Source organism: Acomys minous (assembly GCF_964271855.1).
Source record: "Acomys minous genome assembly, chromosome: 9".
In the NCBI taxonomy this organism is placed as follows: Eukaryota; Metazoa; Chordata; class Mammalia; order Rodentia; family Muridae; genus Acomys; species Acomys minous.
In genome coordinates, this window is record NC_140490.1 from 95,046,092 (window position 1) to 95,068,692 (window position 22,601).

At 39.6% G+C, this 22,601-nt stretch overlaps 1 long non-coding RNA gene across 7 annotated transcripts in view; it reads right to left on the bottom strand.

Annotated features, from left to right (window-relative positions):
* Positions 1-22,601, bottom strand: part of LOC311604725 — a 93,089-nt gene that overhangs the window by 30,306 nt on the left and 40,182 nt on the right. For 6 of the 7 annotated variants that reach the window (XR_014781624.1, XR_014781625.1, XR_014781626.1 and 3 more), the window contains one exon: positions 940-1,146. This is a non-coding gene — a long non-coding RNA (uncharacterized lncRNA). Of the gene's footprint in view, positions 1-939; positions 1,147-7,115; positions 7,147-22,601 lie in introns of all 7 variants that reach the window. The other variant, XR_014781628.1, reaches the window with a different exon arrangement.

Here is a 22,601-nt window from a genome sequence, read left to right on the forward strand (position 1 = left end):
CATGATAAAATGGCCTGGATTAAGGTTAAGTAAAAGGAGCCTTAATGTACATCCCCCACACTCTATTGCATAGCAGTCACCGGGACGTTATGGTGGTGGTGTGTGTGACACAGCATAAATAACTCAAACTTGCCGTTTGCACAGCCTTGAGACCCTTCCCTCCTCCGTCTTCCTACTCAGATAACGCGTGCAGGCAGATCCACAAAGGCACATGGCTCTCTTCATCAATACTCAAACTCATTAATTAACAATATGTGAAGGCTATAGTTCGAGAAACATCCCCAGAGCTTGAATATTCAATCAAGCCAAGAAAATCACGGTGGGGGAAAAAAAATTGCAGGTAGGACAATCAAGGACTTGACTGATGGTGGAGAGTTAGCCCAGTGTGTCAGGGACTGTTCCGAGAGCCGCGGGGGGAGGGGGGGGAGTGGGACCACTCACTTCATGTGTGCTGTGTGAAGCACAAAGCCCACCCCCTCTCCTTCATCAAACTAGGATAGACTCCCCACACTCTGGGGCAGCGCTTGCCCTTCTGCCCCTTTTCTAACTGGGTTGACACATAAAAGAAGGTAAAACAATGGCTTTTATATGGCTAAGCAAAAACCTACAGTGTACCACGGTGTAAATATTTGATTGATAACTGTTACAAAATAGTTACATTGAAAATGATAAAAAAATTTTTTTAGTTAGATAGCAAAGGCAAAATATCATTCTATAACCCATCCTCGGTATCAAAAGCTAATTAATTATAGTTGAATTTTCACATTTTTGAAATATAAAATCCTGAAGCTTTTAGAGAACGTCATATAAATGATCAAAAAAAAAACCATATGGATCTTTTAATAAATCAGCCATGAAACAGGAAGAAGCCCACTGACCTACCATATAACAAAATCTTAATAAGACAGCCCTGGATGTAGAAGTATAAAGGAAACATACCTTTGGCTGACCAAGTTCACAATTCCTCATCTCAGCTACAGAGCCTTGCCGTTCCACCTGGAGCAGAAGTCCAACTCCGAGTCCCTTGTGATCTTGGTGACAGTGCCATCACACCACTGGTAAATTTTTCGATTAAACTTTGCAGATGTGGTAGCAACTTTGTTAATTATGATATTAGCCGGCTGGCAGGGACAATCAGTCACCCCGCTGTAAGGAAGCCAGACAAAGAGACATCTAATCATTGCAACCGGGGCAGATAAATTTTGTTCCCTTCTCACAGTCTGTATCCCTGCTGACCCTTCCCTCAGCTGCCGGCTGTCAAATTTAGATTCAGCGAGCTCCCGAGCTCCCCTTTATCCCTGCCTCAGATCTGAAACTCCCTGGTTATCAGGGAGACACGCTTCACTAGCTGTCTCAGCGCAGGAAAGCAATCAGGTGAACACGACTTATTATCTTGCATTGCTTTCCGAGGACTGACAAGATTGATTTGAGACCAAGAACATGTTCAGATCTCGGACATGTAGTTCTGAGGGTTTTGAGTTCAGACAACAAGCTGGGTGCAAAGTTTTAACAGAGGGAGGGACCCTCCTCAGCCCCGGTGCTAAGACTACAGGATGATACACATATAGCTGGATTAAAAAGCACCCATCAGAGTTTCCCTTTTCAGATGCCCTTCTGTTCTCCTTTCCTACCCTATTCTGCCTTTGGAACGTGTCTAAGAGCAGAGTTGTAGGGGGGATCTGGCTTCATAGCTGGGTAGCCTGAGACCAACCCCGTGGAAGCTATGTTCTGACATGAAGTCATCTCAGTCCGTTCTCTTTGCTCATGAGGACATCACCATGACAAGATTCAACGTCTCTACATTTGGTTTATTTAGTCTACAAGCCTAAGACAATAAGATCAAATATTTTTAATATAACTTAAAGTATCCGATGGGAAAAGGAGGATATATCCATTTGGGGTTGGGGGGAGGGGGAGGGGGGAATTCTAAAATCCCATCAGAATTAGATAGTAAGGACTCGGGAAAAAATTGAAATGTATTTATATATTCATGCCTATGTTGATCTAGGTTTCTTCTTGAGAGTACTATAATCTTTAGCCTTGATCTCTTGAGGCTGTCATTTTAAAAGAAATGAATCGTAAGAGGCAAAAGAACAAAGATGTCGGAGCTGCCAGAGGTTGAGGGTTTGTTGAGGCTCAGTTTCAAGGCGAGAAGCTTTGAGAGCCACTTCCACAATGCTTCGTTTGGAAGTGGGCTCCCACTATCCTGTCGCCTAATACAGCCCTGACAGCTCCTTGAGGTCCTAACACGTAGTATATACTCCAATCACATACGCTGATACAGAGTGGCTACTTAGCCTATGCGCACCACCTTAATAATGCAGAAGAAGTTCACTCTTCAGGCCCTGTACTGATGAACATGCATTAATTTATTTTTAAATTTATATTTATTTAAAGATGTTTTTAAAATGTATTTGAAGATTTTTTTAAATGATGAAGAGATAATTCAAAAAAAAGGGGGGGGGAGTTAAAATAGCCACTTTCAAAAACAAAGCCAAGTGTTTCAACAATTCTCCCGTGAAATGATTTGAACTCAGGAAGTCACAATTTGTCTAAAAGACCTTAACTCAGCCTGAGAACGTGATCTTTTCCCTCTTAGAAAATTTAAAGAGAATAAAAAATGCTACACGCAAATATTTTTCACTGCTGTAGGACCTATAAGAAATGGAATGAATTATATGTCCCCAAAGAAAGAAATTAACAAATGAATGTTGGCATTTGCTCATGAGGAGTCATGATGTGTCTATGAGGAAGACTGAGGAAATTGACTTTTTAGGATGAAAACTGATTTTCTAGAAGGAACAATGCCTATCGGGAACCAGAGCCTCCCTCAGCCACTCCTCATCAGTCATGGTGCAGGGGAGAGGGCTCGTCAAGAGCCACACTGGTCACGTCCATGTTTACGTATATCCCATACAACCCTCTACTCCAGACTCTGAATTATACTCAAGATAATTAATACACTGCAGGTGCCCTATGAAATATTTTCTGGTTTCTAATTCTGACAGCACTGCTCTGTCTCTGAATATCCCAACCCGTGAGTAGTTGAATTCGCAGGCACAAGACTGGCAGATGCGGAGCACCAAGCATGTTACAGAGCGTGAGGAAGGACTGCCTCTCACCACGGCAACCGCTCATCCTCAATGGCCCGGCAATCAGCTTGACTCTATGGTAGGACTTTGGTGTTCAAGCAGATAGTGTGTGTAAAATCTATTGCACGTGTTCCAATTTTCATTCTGTGGCTTATTATTACTCTTATAATCACCATATAAATCATTCTTACGTGATTTTGAGTTTTCTCTCAATCCCTATGAAGCTAAGTGAGGTATTTTAAAACAAGGAAAATGTGGCATTTTCAATCCGAAACACCATGCGCAGATATAACCGAGATTGCAAAACTTGCAAAACGAAACAAAAAATGTTCTACAGTAAAAATACTAATAACAGCTCCAAAATATACAAAATTTCATGGACAAATTATAGCATCCTAGACAAGTTATCAAGGGCACAGATCCCATTAAGAAGGCTGTAAAAGGTTGAATTCACCATGGCTGCCTTCGCCACGGACACGACATAGAGGAAACATGGCTGTTACACCACAGACGCGACATAGAGAAAACATGGCTGTTACACCACGGACATAACATAGAGGAAACATGACAGTTACACCACGGACATGACATAGAGAAAACATGGCTGTTACACCACGGAGACGACAGAGGAAACATGGCTGTTACACCACGGACACGACATAGAGGAAACATGACAGTTACACCACAGACATGACATAGAGGAAACATGGTCATTACACCACGGACATGACATAGAGGAAACATGGCAGTTATACCATGGACATGACATGACATGGAGAATGTCCTAGAGAAGCCACGTGTTCCTGTTCTGCTTGGCATTCATATCACCTCATTTGACACTTGCTGATCTCTGTTCCCCATGACCACAAAGTCCAACTCAGAACAGAGCCATCTGGTATCTCTCATCACGATGGGCTGTTGTTGTTACATAAACACGACACAGGGATGTGGGATTCTTCTAGAGGTTGAAGCAGTCAGTGAGAATGAATCACTCTCCATTTAAAGATACTCTCCTGGGACCCTTTGGGGTCTACACAGGCCACTAAGGGTGACTCTACTGTATATGTTCTTGCTGGGATGCCCTGAATCCTCTCCCATTGGCTCCTGGGACAGCTCTTTCTATTTAGCTCTCTGATGGCTTTTATATGCTTAATTCTCTCTCTCTCTCTCTCTCTCTCTCTCTCTCTCTCTCTCTCTCTCTCTCTCTCTCTCTCACACACACACACACACACACACACACACACCATATATATGTATATATACACATACACATATATATTGCCTTTGACTGAAGTTCAGTGAAAACACACACACATATGTTGCCTTCCAGAACATTAAGCATATAAGTAAATGCCTGGAATTCCCCCCTCCGGGGTCTGAGGTCCTGTCTTCTTGCCATTCTTAGATCTTAACTTATCACCTCTGAGACTTTGGGAACGTTAAACCTCATTAGGACTTAGTCAACAACCACATACTGTAATACTATGACAAAGGTTGCACATGCCAGCTGCTTAGCATACAGTTGGTATCCAATAGATGTCCCATCACTAACCCAGCACCTACAGAATCACTGGGAATCGACTCTGTATTTTAAGAACTGCAAAGGACCCAGGGTTAAGCTTCATGAATCGACTCAGAGGCTGTCTTTCTCCATTGATTAATACCAACAATAACACAAGTGATAATATCTAATTCAATGAGGAATAAGAATGAAAGGTGTAATTACAAAGTACCACATAGTAAATGATGTAGCCAATTATTATTGCTCTGCCTTCCAGGCTAATTGGTTAGTAATTTGCTGGTGTTTAACTCATTTCAGTCAAAACAAATAAGGACCTTTAAAGTGAAAACCTGGGAATATGCAGACACAGTGGATATATATGGCAGGTGTAGATGTAACACATGAGCTCAATCTACATATGTTCACATGTGGTTGGTGATACATGGGAAGAGCCTAGATGTAGGTTACTAAAATAAATTAAGACATTCTGAGATGAGGCTCTTTATATGATGCATTTTAAGGCAAAGAATGGCACAGAGCCATGCATGTAGTGTGCCGTTTTATTGTATAAGACTATTGTATAAGACTATTTGGGGCCTGTGTAGACCCCAAAGGGTCCCAGGAGAGTATCTTTAAATGGAGAGTGATTCATAAATATTTAATTTATATATTAGGAGATGATCTGTAAAAATTATGCCAGGAATTGTTTATGATGGATGCCTGAAAAGGGAAAGTCTTGGAATAGAAAGAATTACTTTTCTTTTCTTTTTTTTTTTTTTTTAAATATTTTTTTATTTAATCTTAAATTTATGTGCGTTGGTGTGAGGGTGTCAGATCTTGGAGTTACAGACAGTTGTGAGCTGCCATGTGGGTGCTAGGAATCGAATCCGGGTCCTCTGGAAGAGCAGACGGTGCTCTTAACCACTGAGCCAACTCTCCAGGCCCAAGAATTACTTTTCATAGTGTGTATATACTTCCCAGATGTACACATTTCAGATATAGATAGAAGATATAGATAGAGATACATACATATACATTTTGTGATAGATTATAGCTGCATACACACATATGTGTGGTTTTAAAAATATTAACATGTAAAAAATTGTAAAGAAAGGCCATTGTTCTTGCTTGAATAGGTAGTTCATTTCAATTTCTATATAAATTGTTCTAGAAATTTCCATTCCCATAACTATGAATGGTATTCACAGTTTGCAATGAAGAGTGCCTGAGTGAAGAGCAGGGCACAGAGCATTTTATGTCCACTTGTGCCACAACCACCTCACTGCCTCTTGTTTCCAACCCGCATTTCAACACTATTGTCAATGCCACTTGTTGCATGGGTTGGCTTCCTTCATCTACTAAATGTCAAAATGTTTACATGCCTGCATCATGTCCTCTCTCCAAGAATGCCTTTCTTAGACAAGATTTAATTCAGAGTGAGGGATTCAAACTATATTCCCATATTCTATCCAATTCTAGAATCATACCAAGTAAGGAGCTCTCTTCCTGTGTACAAACATACAAATGTTTGCTGTCAGAGAGAGAGAGACATCAGAACATCTAGATGCCAGAAGAATAAAGAGCTTAGGGCTTCTGGTGAGACAAATGACACATAACACATGTTCTCGGTACGCGATAAAGCGTGAAAGGGTAACTTCAAAACTTGGCATGCACTTAAAACCCAAGGCTTCCCTTGGTTTCCCAAACATGCAAATCTGACAATGTAACGCTCATTGCAAATATCATCTCAAGGTCCCCTGGTACTCACCTAAGAACACATCAAGGATCACATTTTCCACCATTCAAAGGAAAAAAAAATGTGTTTCTTAATTTTTAAAGGTACAACTACCAATTCAACTGCCTTGGGCATAGCTGGTGCTAACCATTGGAAGACCCAGATTGGTAAGAAGCTACGGCCTTGGGTAGCCCATTGCTTCAATTGTCTCATCGCAAAATATCTACAGGGCTTAAAGGAGAAAGGCTGTTGCTAAACGCATTAGTTCACAGTCGAGGTGATGTGGTCAATACCTGAGGGTACTTGATAACTAATGGGTTGTCGCGGCAGCAGTAGCAGCAACATTGCCATCATCCTCCCAATTCATTCTAAATATCAGTAGGTATTCGTGCCAGTGGTAGAGTATGAAAAACCGCTACGGCTTTCAGTTTTTCATTCAGAGAAAAACTCCACCCAAGAGATGGATACAGTTCCATAGGAACACTGGTGGTGCACATACCATTTACCCGTTCTGCTCAAATTTAAGTGATGACGGAAAATACTGTGACTATTGGTAAGGAGTGGATTTTTGACTCAGTAGATCTAGATGGAGCTTTACGTTCTACGTTCCTGCCAAGCTCTTGGGTGGCAACAGATATTCTTGGGGGCCATGGGTATCAAAGCTATATTCTACCATGGACACTACGGTGGGTAAGAGCGGCATGCCTGGTAGGTAACCAACACGTGAATGTTAAAGGATAAACTCATACAAGGCCAAAGAATATTATTTTTCTCCTTTCCCACTTACTTTGCTGAGCAAAACACAGCCATTTTCAGTCCTGAGATTCAGTGCAAAGGAAAGAAAAGTAAATGGTTATATAACTCCTAATGAAAAGAAGGGTCACATCTTCAAAGCTTTTTTTTTTTTTTTTTTTTTTTTTTTTTAACCAGTAAAGACACAATTTCTTTTAACCTGGATCTACTTTCTTCTTGTAACACAGGTATGGAGTTACAGTTTATATTCATCATGTTTGGCCCAATAACAAAACAAGGTATTAACACAATCCTTTCACCATGATCTCTATGCTTCTTTTATGCAGCTAAATATTCATGCCTTTTCTTTATGTAGCTGCATAAACCTAAGTGGCTTAATCAGTAAAACCATTATAAGTAGATGTGGCATAGCTTGTGATAATTCTAGAAGCAGTTGCCAAGCTTCCATGATTATTTATTTTTGCCAAGAGCTAATTCCCTTGATTTGCTGGAGAATAATTGTTTGAAAAAGAGAATGGTTGAAATAATACTCTAAATTTAAAAGTCTAGCATTAGGGTAAAATCTTGCAAGAGGGCATATAGTTTGATTTTGATTTTGTTCCCTTTTCAGGATTTCCCCTGCTGAAATCCATAAGAGAGCATTTATAATACTAACAAGAGTAACATAGACTCAAAATATATTTGTAGAAAATTATACCCATGAAGCAATACTTTGCTTCATATAAACAGTGCTGTCTGATATGTATAACCTTTTTATTACTTACTTTAAATTATTTAGTGGAGTTCAGGACTTCTGTTTCCATATGTGTCTGTGTCTGTGTGTGTGTTTGTCTGTGTGTGTGTGTGTGTGTGTGTGTGTGTGTGTGTGTGTTCATGAGGGGGCAGGTATTGCATGTATATAGAGGACAGATTGAGTTCAGGGACCTTGCTTGGTTTCTTGAGCTTGTATATTAAGGCAAGATCTATCATTTGAGTTCGGAGCTCACCATACCAGCTACTCTATTCAGCTAGTTTGCTTTGAGGATTTCCTTATCCCTGCCTTCTGAGCACTGGAAATACTGGCACCATCAGAAGGAGTGCTGGAATATGAACTCTGCCCACTGGGAATACAGGCAGGGCTTCACGTCCACCAGACATGTGCGTGGGTGCTGGGACCTGATTTCCAGCCCTCATGGATGTGTCGTGGGTACTTTACCATGTGAGTCATCTTCCCAGACTCACCATGACATTTTAACTGGTTATTCATATTTGTGATCTTAAAAATGACAAGCACTTGGCCAACTCTGGGACCTGAACCTGTTCCTCTGAAAGTTAATCACTACAAAAGAGGTCCAAAGAGTGACACTACAATGTGACAGCAACAGGACCGAAGGGCGTCTGTACAAGGGCACCCTGGTGCCATCCTTCAGGAGAGACCATCTCTTCATCAACAAATTTGATAAATATGTTTTCCCTAGCACCTTTTCCTGGAGATAAATGCAAACATTGGGAGGCTTAGAGTAATAAAGGCGATTTTCACTGCTCAGTTACTACTAGGAACTAATAAGAAAGCAAACGAGGCATGAAGTAGGTCAGACTTGAGTAAGCACATGGGCCTACATAGAACACTTTATCATTTTTTAATACAAATTCTAAGGTAGGAAGTTCTATTTACCTAAGTGTTACATCAATAGTCTGAACGGCCCTTATTCCAACATGCTCTCAAGACCATATATACAAGAAAGCACCACACACACACACACACACACACACACACACACACACACACACACAATCCCCAGTGACTTAATCTGTCTTGACCAATTTCACGTGGGGGAGGCCAAAAGTAAGCCTTTAAGATGTTCAAACAGCTGGGAATCTTTATCAGCTAGGATATGGACATGTCTTCTCACCATTCGAAAAGTATAGAAATCAGGTGTGTGAGTTATGAAACCAAGCAAGAAAAGGTGTAGGAAACTGAGCAAAACACTGAAATCACAGGTCTGTGCTTGACCAGGGCACAGATCTTTCCTCTCCAGGTGAAGCATTAATTGGCTGAATAAATAAAACTGTGTCTCGGTGGGCAGCAAGACGGACCCAGTAGAGACAAGAGGGAGGCTGTCTTCGGTGCGTCTCTGAGCAGTTGTGCCTACAGAAAGATTGGGTGACCTTTCACATCTCCTTCCTGCAGAGTTATCCTAAGACTCCATAAGAGAACTGAAAATAGCCTTGCAAATCTGCATTCAGACTTGGCAATTTCACAGGAGCTTGAGGGTAGACCACAGCTGAGAGAGCTATAAAGACAGTAGTGTAATCATGGGCACGAATCAAATTCTTTATGAGTTTTGTTTTATCGTCTAGTGTTTCTAAGGAAGATGTATATCCACTAAGAGTTATTAGTAGGTTTCATTCCCATATGTTGGGATAAATTCTGCGGTTAAACAGAGCAGACAGAGTGGCCAGCCACATCACCATCTTCCTCTCTGGGAGACATTTGCATAACGCTCAAAGGCCTCTGGCTTTTAGGAGACATCAATTCTTTGCTCAGCTGGAATTATTCTGACAGCTTCAACATGACATTATCGTCACAAGATCATGGAATACTTAAAGAAAAATGAGGCTCCACAAGGATTAAAAGTAAAAATAATACAAGTCTCTAAAAGGCTAGATTAATATCAAAGTTAATTCACATAAAAGTTGACAACTTAGAGATCTGCTAGTCATCATCTGTGTTTTCAGGGACATGACCAAAACAAAACAAAACAAAACCCAAAAACCTATATTATTTCTCAACATTCCTCAATATGTCTCTACTCCCACTTCATACCAGAACATACACATTTCACTTTAAAGATCTAACTTGGAAAACAATGAGCTTTTAACATCCTATCCTGAAACTGAGATTTCTTTGGATCATTTGTTCTGATTCAAATGATCTTCTGTGTACCCCAGGTTTCCTCATTCTCATAAAAAGGGGGAGTAAAAAATTTTTTAAAATTAAAAATAAAAATAAAAAAGGGGGAAGTATCCTTTGATCTTCATATTTTTGGGGTAAAATCTTGAAGTAGGCTTTGCTTTTTTCCCCTACAATGTGGTCGATTAATAAGCTTTAATGCTATTATACCAACTTACAAAATTGCAAAGACTGATGATTGTGATTTCTTTGCGTGGGACCTTACTCCGTCCAATACATACCTACCAGTTGGTACCTAAATACTCTCAAATCTGGTAGTCTTGTCCAGAGTAGTGAATTACATTGCCTTTTTTTTTTTTCAAAGAAAACTCATCATGACACAAAGGGGGAAACGGGGCTTTTGTCTGAGTTTTAAGTGGCAATGTTTGTTTGTTTGTTTTTGCTTTACAATTATGGATTTACTCAAGGAATGCCAGCTAGAATTGGAGTTTGGAAGACTGCATTAGGAAGAAAGATGAAACAGATGCGATACACAGCTAAGATCAAAGAGCCCCATCAATTCATTCCCAGAGTCAAAATCCAGCTGAGCCTTAGAGCCCTGTCTGCATAATAAGAAAGGTTGCCTAAAACATAAGGATTAAGCAGATGAGCTGTCTCCTGCAGAGGCACGGGAGGGAAGCCCCACTGAGACCCGAGTAAAGACACTCTGGAAGCTCACACCTGCTCCTCCCCAACCAACCAACCAACCAACGGGACCCTAATGTGGTCAAAGACATCACCAGCTTTAAAGAAAGGGAAAGCATGTCTGGTATACTTCCTTTTATTCTTCCAGACAATTTCATCCCCGGCAAATGACAAATTAATAAATTGCTTCCATTTCTCCAAGGTGACTCACTCAGTGCCTGACTTTCAAAATAAGAGAGAAAATAGATGATGAAACGTGCCTTGAAATCTTATTGGGAGAGGGCCACCTTCGTGAACTTCATCTTCCTCAAATGAAATGAGTCTGTGTGTGTGTGTGTGTGTGTGTGTGTGTGTGTGTGTGTTTAAGACAATCTTTTTTTTTTTAAAGATTTTATTTATTATTATGTATATAGTGTCCTGTCTGCATGAACATTTGCAAGCCAGAAGAGGGCATCAGGTCTCAGTATAGATGGTTGTGAGCCACCATGTGGTTGCTGGGAATTGAACTCAGGACCCCTGGAAGAGCAGGCGGTGCTCTTAACCACTGAGCCATCTCTCCAGCCCCGTTTAAGACAATCTTACAAACGTTGCTCAATAGAATTCCATTTTGCATCTTCAAAGAGTACTATTTTTAGTCACACGAACAAAACCTCAAATGTTATATAAATACATTGCCAAGTTCTTATGACAACACAAATCATGTAACTTAGTTATGCTCTGAGAATACTTCACAGGGATTAAAAAAAATTGAGTCTATGCCTGTGTCCTTTGTTCTAATGACCTTAGTATAATGTTAGCTTTATAAATCCTGATGAATTATTCTGAAAATTAAAATAATTTTCTTTGAAGAGGACTGAACCACTTTTAGAAAGTTCAGCAAGGTAGGTCTTTCGCAGTACAGAGTGACAAGTGGATGCTAGTACTGATTTATAAGATGAATTTCAAACAGCATCTAGAAGCTCCATCTTTGGTGCTGATTAACTTTCACAAGCACTGAACATCCTGTGATGTAAATATGCAGCTAGCACACTCAATAAAAAAAAATTGGCAAGCATTAGCTTTTGTTGTATTCACCAAAATAAGGAACGTGCAATTAGAGGCTAGAGCATCCTGGTCTCCCTGGAGTGGGACTGAAGGGCAGGCTTTGGCTTTCTGTGGACTGTGTCATTCCTTTTCTCATTCAACCATGTTTGTGGAGTGGACAATGTGAGGGACATAGAGGAGAATCCCACACACAACACAGGCAACAAAGTGAAACCCTGAATGCCACACATGAAACAAGAGACACTTAACAATAGTAGCCCATTGTGGGAAACATACAGTGGTCACCAGTAAGAGGTGAGATTAGGTTTAGGACTCTGTAAGGAAAGACAGAGGCTTTCCTAGTTGGGAGGGATAAAGATGGAGTGGACTACACTTTACATGCTATGAGCGAGTCGGTGACTCTATTTGACTAGGAAGTTGAGAAAGAGATGTGCTCATCGAAAGATCACAAACTTTAGTACAAGGAGTCTTCAGTACTCTACGGGCAAATTAAATTTTCTTTCCAAGTCTTTCTCAGTACACACACTTGGGATTCATCTGGCAAGCATTTTGCTCGGATGTTCAAGTTACAGGAGCTACTTCATCAATCAAGACTCTAAAGCATTAGAGATTAGAGATTTGAACACATCTACGGGATACTTTATTTTAATTTCTCTGAGGCAGCAGGAAACCTTAAGAGCATTTTGTAAAATGAGCACTAGAAGAGTGAAAAGAGAGACTCTGAGCAAAAGTTACAACCTAACTCCTTTCTTTTATTTAGATCTATAGTAGAAATAATTATTTTTGCCTAAAGTAAACATCAATATTTTCACTTTGCTTCTTAAAGGCATAAGCCAAAGTCTCATCATATTTTTTTTATATGTTTGAATGTTCTGGATTATTTTTAAGAATTTACTTTGTCGGTCCTATGCCTCCCGAGTGCTGAGAGACCCTGACACATCAACAATTGGGACTTCTGGTGTGTCAGTAATAAATTTTACCTATACCTCTCAAAATAATAATAATAATAATAATAATAATAATAATAATAATAATAATAATAATAATAATAATAATAATTACTTTGTCATTCAGCTTATGTCAGCAGAAATTTTTCATTAGGCCATATTTTAACAGAATATCTTCAATTCTGCTTCTCATAATTCTAGTTCAATTGCCATTTTCAGAAGCTATACCTTAATTATGACCATTCACAAAAATAAATGTTAGGTTGGGAGACTATTAGAAAAAATAGCAAAGTATCCATAACACTCTCAGGTGGTTATAAGAAAAGAAGTAATATTCAGTAGGGGTGAAGACTCTGGGATGGAACAACCCATGGAAGCTTTGGATGACCTATGACTTAAACAGTCACTTAAGATTCCCATTGTGTGTACTCTACAGCAGCAATAAAGCAGGGAGTCTCGCCCACATTAGAAAAGCAGCTACAGTGTCATATGATACAACACGATAGGCAGATAACCAAGGGTACATAAACATGTAACATGGGAGACTATTAACAAGTACAGAAGTATGGCAAGGGAGACATCAAGGCACACACCAACATTTAAAATCTATGCAGTGATAATCTCAAGTTCTGAAAAAAAAAATCTGTGCTACTGTGAAATGATGTTCAAAATAAACCATTGATTTGAAAGAGCAAATTACATTGAACTTTGCCGTGTGACTTTTAAGGTCCACAGTGATATGTTCTCAAGAATATTGATATCTGAGTTTTAGTTTTTCAGAAAATCCTCCACTCACAACGGACACAAAGAAAGGAGCAATAATAAAACGTACCACTGCAATTGCATACTACAATATCATTTTAATTTCTTAATAATGAAAAAATACTTTTGCCTCAAAAATAAACTTAAAAATAAAAACATGTTGAATTTCAAACAGTTTTATAATGTATAACTATTTGAAAAAAATTAAATTGTCATCAGGGACCTTCAAAAATTTCAGACAATTATGTCACAAAGATGAGTAGAAGGGGAGCCTGGCATCTCTTCCCTTTGTTTAATTAAGCCTTATATCCTAACGCAATTATAGCCTTTAAAAATCCTTTAGGAAAGTTAATTCACATACTGACTTCTACATTACAGAGAGCCTTTTATCCTAATTAATCTATCAGTCTTATCATTGATGGAAGAGACTTTGTGTTTATAATTCTCAAGAAACAGAATCTGAAGTAAATGCCTACGTATGGTGCCTGAATTCCTAGACTAAATTCTACCACATAACCATTTGATGAATAAGCTCACCCTCTACTCATTTCCTGACTTAACATGAGGAGGCATCTGGTTCTCATGGGATACTGTTGCTTGAACAGGAAGTAGTTAATAGCAATTCATCCTGAATAGGATGTTCCATAGATATCATTGAAACCAGTAATTCCTCTTGGGCAAGAAGAACCTTTCTCTAGACTCATCATAACAATTCTTAAAGAAAGATAAAAAAATGTGTGAATTTTTAAAGTTAGGAAAATGTCTTTGAGAATTTAAACATTTTTCATAAAGAATTTAATTCTGCTGTGAAACACTCATTTTTTTTTTTTACATTTTCAAGTAGTTGGTTTTAATCAGAGTTTAGTTTGACTCCAATGTTAAGAAATTTTGACTTAATTTACATCATAACTACTTGATAATTAGGTTTTCCTTCATGTTCAAGACAGGGACCAGCTTCACCATGCCTAATCAGGAAACACTGACAAAAAAAAAAAAAAAAAAAGGTACAATTTCACGGTTCCATAGGGTAGGACCACAATAAACACACTGCCTCAACATAAATTACTTTTAAAGTCATATTTTAAAATGTGGGCATACTTGAGCAAGTGCTCTTCATTCATTGAGTTATTGGATAAAGTTATTCTCCCGCAAATGTAAAACCTGAAAGTTGAAGAAAATGAAAAAGTAATAGCAAAGGTGTCTGTAAGCACAGGATAAAAGGAAATAGTCAACTCTAGATTCCGCCACAAATCGCTAACAAATTGATACCACATCTCCCTGACCTTTCAGAAAGTCTTGGAATCCAAAAGAAAAACCCTCTGATGTTTCTTCCTCCTGTACTTTCCGTATATATTTAAATATTTTTCAACCTCATCGACGCCCCTTTTTCTCTACTTATCCCAATCCTGGGGTTCATCAGATAAGAGCTGTAGCATGCAGCATCCCAAAGCACATATAAGTAGATCAAGACTCATCAGTGGCCGTGTGCTCTGCTAGTGGAGAGTCTTCTGAAAACTAAAGCTCAGTCACAAACATGTACAGGAACACGTCACTGCTCATCTTGAAGTCAGGTGACATAGTTTAATCTAATTTGTTCTTTCAAAAAAGATGGTTTATCTTGAACATAAGATAAGCCATTTCACGGTAGCACAGATATTTTTTTCAGAATTTGAGATTACCACCGCATGGATTGTAACGGTATGTGTGTCCTGATGTCTCCCTTGACTTACTTCTGTACTTACAAGTTGCCTCCTACGTTTCTGCTAGTGCGTGCTTATGTGAATGTATGCCTTTTGTTATCTGTATATTGTGCATTTTATGTAACTCTGTGGTTGCTTTTCTAGAGCTCACATTTGCTCACAGTCAGGAAAGTGTGTGCTCATTTAGCGGATATTTGGGGACTTGTACTATGTGTTGTATACTATATTGGGTACAATGCTAGTTGGTGAAGATAGGAAATAGATAAATAGGTACATTCCTAAGAAAGCATAGACAATTCTTTCCTTCCTTTCTTCCTTCTCAGAGAAAAGAAGGCTCTGATATCTCCTGTCAATGTTTCTCCCTCTACCACAGTTTGTTTCAACATCTCAAACACTATTTGCTTCTAATGTCTCTTTATTCCCTCCAGTGGTCTATATAACTTAAGTATACATTTTTTATGATATAAGCAATATCCCTTAGATGTTAAATTAAAGAACATCGAGCAGCAAGGCAGAATAATAAAAACATATTAATGCCCGGTCTAGCTCTACTTAAACTATTAAAAAAAATTAGAGTGAAAATGAGACCAGTTGAATTTTAAATGTATGCTGCATAAATCACATTAGAAACATTGAGTACTCCCCATAGGCTTGTAATATTTCAAATTAGCTTTCCATTGATCTTGATTTACTTCTGGTCTAACTGAAGCATGCTCAAGTAGGCTGGGGGCCATGTCATAGCTTGAGCTTTGAAGGCTATGACTACTAACTTGCTTAAAAGTTTTAACAAAAGCAGAACCTCTCCAAGTACTGAAATCTGTCTAGTTGTACAATGTTTGAGCTGCTGCAAAATGTTTCATTCTTTCTTGTAATATGATTTCTACTTCATCAGCAGCAAAAGAATTCATTAGCTTCATTATTAATTCATGTTTTATTTCATTTTTGTAAGGCCCATGTTTGTCTCACTGAGATCAGCTCTCTCACTGCGTGTGTTCCATAAAATATAATCAATCTCTATTATGGTCATGAAAATGGTATTTGTCACTTTGCTGAGGAAAAAAAAAATCAATATATCATCCAAGGCTGAACAGGCATTTAATGCAATGAATTGGAGACTATTAGAGAAATTTAGCTTGCCAAGAGTTTAGGACAAACTAATCGAAATCCAGAAAATTCACTCAAGGGTTTGCTGATGAAATACACAGATACGCCATAGAAATTACTCCCGGGCCATTAGAATAACCTGTCATTTCTAATCCGGGCAAGAAAATGGATTTAGACAGTCCAATCTCTAAGGACCACCATTTAAAAATTAAATTCACATATCATATACCCTTTTTGTGAACAATGCTGGTAAATAAGAAAAGGTTTCATTTCAGTTCTCTGTAGAATCTACTGGGCAGAGAGGTCATTCTAAAATTGCAGAACCTGAAATGCTATAACCTATATGTGTATTGTCATGTAGGAACTTGTTGGCTCTGGGGGCCTAGACAGGTGGGCTCAGTCAGTAAAATGTATTGTTATGCAAGACTGAAGAGCCTGAAATCCAGAGGCCACGTAAGAAGGTTGAGGGTGATGACGCTTGCACTCCCAAGAGCTAGAGGATTCCCATTGGTCAGCCCATCTAGCCTGCTTGACGACTTCTAAGCTAGCGAGAGATTCTGTCTCAAAACCAACAGAAGACGTCAATGGTACCTAAGGTATAGCATCCGAATTTTTCCTTTGGCCTCCCAAGGACGTGCATGCATGCACACACACATGCAAACCCATCCATATACCCAAATGTAATAATTAATTAACAATTAACTAATTGTCTCTGAGTTTTGAGAAGCTATACCTTATAGATCACAAATGGTCTTAGAGACTTGGAGACTCTCAGGCACACGAGGCCCACTCTCCACTCAGACACACCCTTGACCCCGCCCTTCTGCCGTTGACTTAATTACTTTCAGCAGAGACGAAGCTGGTTCCCCCTTAGACATCTTATTTACAGAATAACTCTTATAATCAGAAGAAATGTACCAATTTTTAAAAGCGGCTACTCCTTAATTCTACTCTTATGTTGTAATTTCAGAAACTGGGCCCATTACTTAGCCATTACTTCAGCTGCTAAAAGGCCCCAGTCAAGTGAGATTTCTCCTGACTCTTGATGGACGCCACCTGTCAAGTTCTTTCACCCACGACTTACAGACAATCCCGCCTTCCTCACATTCTTTGTTCAGGAAATTACTCCTTAAGAATCTAAACAAGAACATTTTTTTGTATGTGCTGGATATTATCTTGTTGGTTTAGATGAAGTTTCAATAGCTAGCGTTACATTAAAAATACATAAACAGTAGCGCGTTGAGCATTAAGGAGTGGCCTCCCTTAGGCTAGGCCTCCATCATGGATTCAGTCACTTTACATTTGTCGCTCTATAGAGCAGTGGTTCTCAACCTTCCTAATGCTATGTGACCCTTTATACAGTGCCTCATGCCATGCTGACCCCAGCCATAAAATTATTTCCATTGACACTTCATAAATGTAGTTTTGCTACTGTGATGAATCATAATGTTATGGTATTAGGCAACCTCTGTGAAAAGTTTGTTCAGCCCCCAAAGGGGCTGCGACCCACAGGTTGAGAACAGCTGCTCTACAGTTTTCAGCTCCAAAATAAACACCACTGTCTATAGGTTAATCAACTCTGGTTTGAATCTTATGGTAATCAGTTATTTCATTTGGTCTTCTAAATAGCAGCCATTCCTCCAGGAGACAACTGAGGCCTGGTAAGACAGGCGTTATGTCTTGGATAACATCATGAGGAACGTGTAAGATCAGGTGTCTTAGAATTCAAACCCTAAATTATTTTCTTAATGAATCTCCAGTGAGGTTTTAATTTGGGATCAGAAAGCATACACCAGACCATAATTAAAGTAGTCTTTCCTTGAATATAAAATAGAATAGAAATTATTACCATTATCTAGCATTCTTTGGTCTCCTTTTTAGAACCTTGTATTAAGAGTATTTTCTAGAAAACTCTGCTGTTTAAATAACACGAGGTCGGGTTGAGTTTTATGAATGAGAATTTATTTTTAAAATGAATCAGTCACCTGTGGTGAGGCTCTGCAAGTCCTATAGTCCTTTCACTAGTCCTTACAATTTTTCCTAGATCTTTGTAAGGTAGTGTGAGAAGCAGCCAGAAGGAAAGCCTTTCCTGAGGAAGTGACAATTTCCCTCAAAATTCAAACAGAAAAAAATAGAAAATGCATTAAAAAATTGAAAACCTACATATTTGCTTGATGGAAGTGATGCCAACAGACCAGTGATGAATTAAAATTTTAAGCATCTTTTCCATGTCACTGCAGCAGCTTTAGCCTACTCCTATTCAGCTGCGGGACTGGCAGGGGACACATGGAGTGAACATTCCTGATTAATATTGATCTCACCTACTCCTCTGCAGCAAGTAGAGCATGGTGGGAAAAAAGATTCAGGATATTCTAACTGAGGAATGCAAGCAACTGCCATTTGCGTGAAAACGCCCCTTGCAGACAGGGTGGGGGTGTACTGAGAGAAGCCCAATGGAGACTTTGAAAAATGGTATTCTCTTAATGATCGTGGAGAACGAGAACTTCTTATTAAATAACAGCTCATGATAGTCCATCTTTATCTGTGACAAATGCTGTGGCTGCTTGTTTCATTTTATGGCTTGCTCAATTACAAAGCAAATAAGTGACTCACAGAAATCACTCATTAGATGACAGTCATTTTTTCTCTGTGAGCTTCATATGCCTCTCATTTTTATAACCCGAATTTCATAACACCTTCATCAACTGCTGACACCATCAGAAAACTCTTCTTTGTGGAAGTGTACCTAGAAATTTGCACCAGAATTGATTGTTGTTTTCACTTATTAAGCCACGGAAATGAAATACATCCACTTAAATGAATTTCTTTATAGTCAACACGATGGAAAGTTACAAGAGCTCATCCTTAAATATGGATCCTTTATTATAAGACTCAGAGTAGCATTGAGTGTACGTGTATACTGATAAAGCTTATGCAAAAATCTTTACTGACTACCCTTTCTGCATCTGACACTATCCAAGATGGCGGGGACTTGACTAAATGCATCTTGATCCCCTTGTTCAGGTCACTGTAGCTTAGTTGGCAAGTCAAACTGAAAACCAAAGCTTCAGTACATTGGGATGACAATAGCATCAGAAACTGATGAATAAGCCTGACCTTACTAGCGTTTGTCTCCAGAATGATCTGACTTCACTCAGTAAGAGAGGGATAGCAGGGGCAAGGAAAGAGATGGAGGAAGGGTTCAGTAGAAGGCTGGGAAGGAAGTGAGGCAGAGGGAAAAGGTGGGTGGAACGCTTGGGTTGTTGACCTGTGAGGATATGATTGTCAGATCATTTTTTCCTAAGTGGAAGGCTCTCAGTCTGAATCTGGAGAAAAACACAGGTATTTTTATGAGTATTTCACTGAGGCTCTGAGGTACAACGTGGTGGTGTATTTGGATTTAAGTGTGGCATCTGCCACACTGTATCACACCGCGCAAATCATATTAATGGAAATTCTTTTTATACTCAAAGGCCCACAGTGGGATCTTCATAAGTAAATTGGTAATGACCTCTCCCCAGAGGTCAGTCCAGATTATCCCATACAACAGCACACAATGGGAGATGCAAGCAATTTCAGAGATAGCTGTTACCATAAAGGGTTGATGATGCCCTGGCTAAAAGCCTATTCAGAGGATGAATTTTCTGAGAATTCATTTTACCGTAAGATCTCAGAAAAGGTAAGCCAGAGACTCTTGCTTTAGTTCATCGATGTTGCCTTACACAATGAAGAATCTAGTAAAGAAAAAAAAAAAGAAAGAAAGAAAGAAGAAGAAAAAATGATTCCTGTCTAAATATTTGCCTTCTTTTAAAGCTGCCTTGGAATAAATTAAGGCATCCTGCCTACATCTCTGAGACTAGAGAAGGGGAAATTGGGGGCAAGCCTTGAGCATTTGTGTCTCTACTCACCACGGCATGCCCTCTACCTTGCTCCTCTCCTGTGTTTCTGTTCTGCCCCATTGTCCTTCTGCCCTGCTTCTGATGAGCAGCCCACTCTGGGTAAATTGACAGAAGCTCTTCTCTCTACTTCTCATGCCAAGCTACTCAATGATGCTGCGAGGAATGAAGTCCTGGCTAGAGGTTGCCACCGAAGAGGAATGGCCTTGGGTTTTAGTGTGACACTGCGCTACTCCCCAGGAATGGCTCCATTCACATCTCCTCAGTTCCCTTCTATGGCCCTGGTCCTCAAAGCAGATGCTACACAGGTGTCTGTAGTAGTCTTCTCAGGGCTCCGGCGGCCATCTTTGCTTCCTGCTGCCCGAGGACCAATGAACTCTAGAGGTAGATTTTTTTTTTAAATTAAATTTACCCACTGACAAATTTACCTTCTCTCTTCCTGTCTTGGAAGAGAGAGAGATAGTCCCATTTTCTTCCAAGGACCCTCTTCTAGCTCTAAGTAGCCATGCAGATAATGTGTGTTTCTTCTCCCATTCCTTTACAAGTACCTTTCTCTAGGATGGCCTCCTGTTTTTTCCAAAGGGCTTCCTTTGGGTCTTATCGCCGCTTAACACTCCCTCTCCTTTCTGTATTTCAACACCAGACTAGTAGAAACTGTAAGCTGCCCGCCACTGCTGACTCAGCTTCCTCAAGTCATGACATTATTCCGCCGCTTTCCACTAATTCACTTTTTCTGAGATAAGCATAAGCTATATCATTTCTCACCAAAGCCTGGTGCTACTTATGTCTGTCTTTTTACCACTTCTAACCTAGTGAACCTTGACACCAGAGTTCCTCTCAGCATAACAGCCATTTTTGTTTGGTTTCCGTGTTATAACTCTTGCCTAAGTCCCCTTTGGCTTCATTCTGTACCCACTGACATACTCTTTTATTTTATTGATCCCTTAGAACTGACAAGGGTTCCAACATTCCAACAGTGCTGTGGTGCATTCCTCATGTTCCTATTCATTCTCTTAGAGTCTGGGTCAAGGAACACATGGCTGGTGACAAGCACCAATTCCTCTACTCAGCAATGAGTTGGGAAGCGGAAATGAGAAAGCAAAGGCTATGTGCTGGTAATTCTTTTAGGAAAATGTCTTAATGCCATGCTGCAAATGTTGACCTAAATTAAGAAGCACATTTTTGAGAAAATGGATCTTCAAAGTTTAGAATAAGACTAACTGTTAAAATGCGTGTCTAATGCATTCATAATCAGGTACTAACATAGACTTCCAGTTAGCTTAAGATCCAGCGGGTAAAACCATAAACAATCAACAAGTTTTGCATTTCTTGTTCAGCTTAAAATTCCTAGCACTCCATTACAGAATTAGGCACGAGAATTGTAGTTGTCTGTTTGTGATTTGAAAGAGGTGCCAAGCATTGAGTAGCAAGAAAAAAAAAAACGAGTTTCAGAAGGTTCAATTTTTACATCAAAATACAGAGTGGAATGGGTAGATGGGTTGAGTGAGAAAAAAGTCACAGCCCACAGAACTGTGCCAGGCTCTGGCTTGGACCCCAAGGCTGTATATGAGGAGCTGCCTGAATATTTTAATAAGGAAGTGGCACATTCAGTTCCGAAGTCAGCAAATCTGGCTCTGAGGGTTGCATTAAATTTTATAGACGAGGGAGAAAAGATGAGAAAGTAAGCAGGTTTTAGTGAGGAAAATGTCTCAGCTGTCTAGTGAAATGGAACGTCAAGTCTACCACCCACACCACTCCGTGTTGTAGCCCCGTGTTCGTTTTGTATTCCAAAGAGTACGGTTTACTAACATGACGATGACAGTTCAAATGATGGGGGAATATATGACTGGCTTTCCCTTATTTATCTGTACCTCAAGGTATAGTATATTGGTTTTGGGTATGTATGTTTGTGTGTGTGTGTGTGTGTGTGTGTGTGTGTGTGTGTGTGTGTGTGTGTGTGTATTTCACGTTGATCCATAATTTTCTTGCTTGGTGTTTGAGCTAGGCAGATATATACCTGGACAACAATTTCAATTTATAGCTTTAACTTGAAATCTTTAAAAGCTTCGGCCCGGCCCACGACAGTGCCAAGGTTTTGTTTTAAAGGCAATGCCGTTTTAATGGTGGCAACCTATCTTGCCAGATAAAGAGCAACTGACATTGACCAAGGCCTGTTTATTTGCACCGTCCTGAGCATATCTCTATTTGTGTGAAACGTGTGGCCTTCTGGGTGGAGATGGAATATATGTCAAAACCAAACACTGACATTTGACATCTACCCAGCCTCCCTCTTGGCATATCAGGAGTTTTGCTGCCTTCACACTTCAGCTGGCATTTCCTTCAGTGTTGGTGTTTATGACTGAGTCTTTAATTCTGTGTGTGGATCCACAGGCAACATAGAATGGCTCATGTAGGCACATGTTAAATATTATCTCTTCTCTTTCTGGACCCTGACTGACTTGCATTTAACAGTGCCAACTTAGTCTTGAT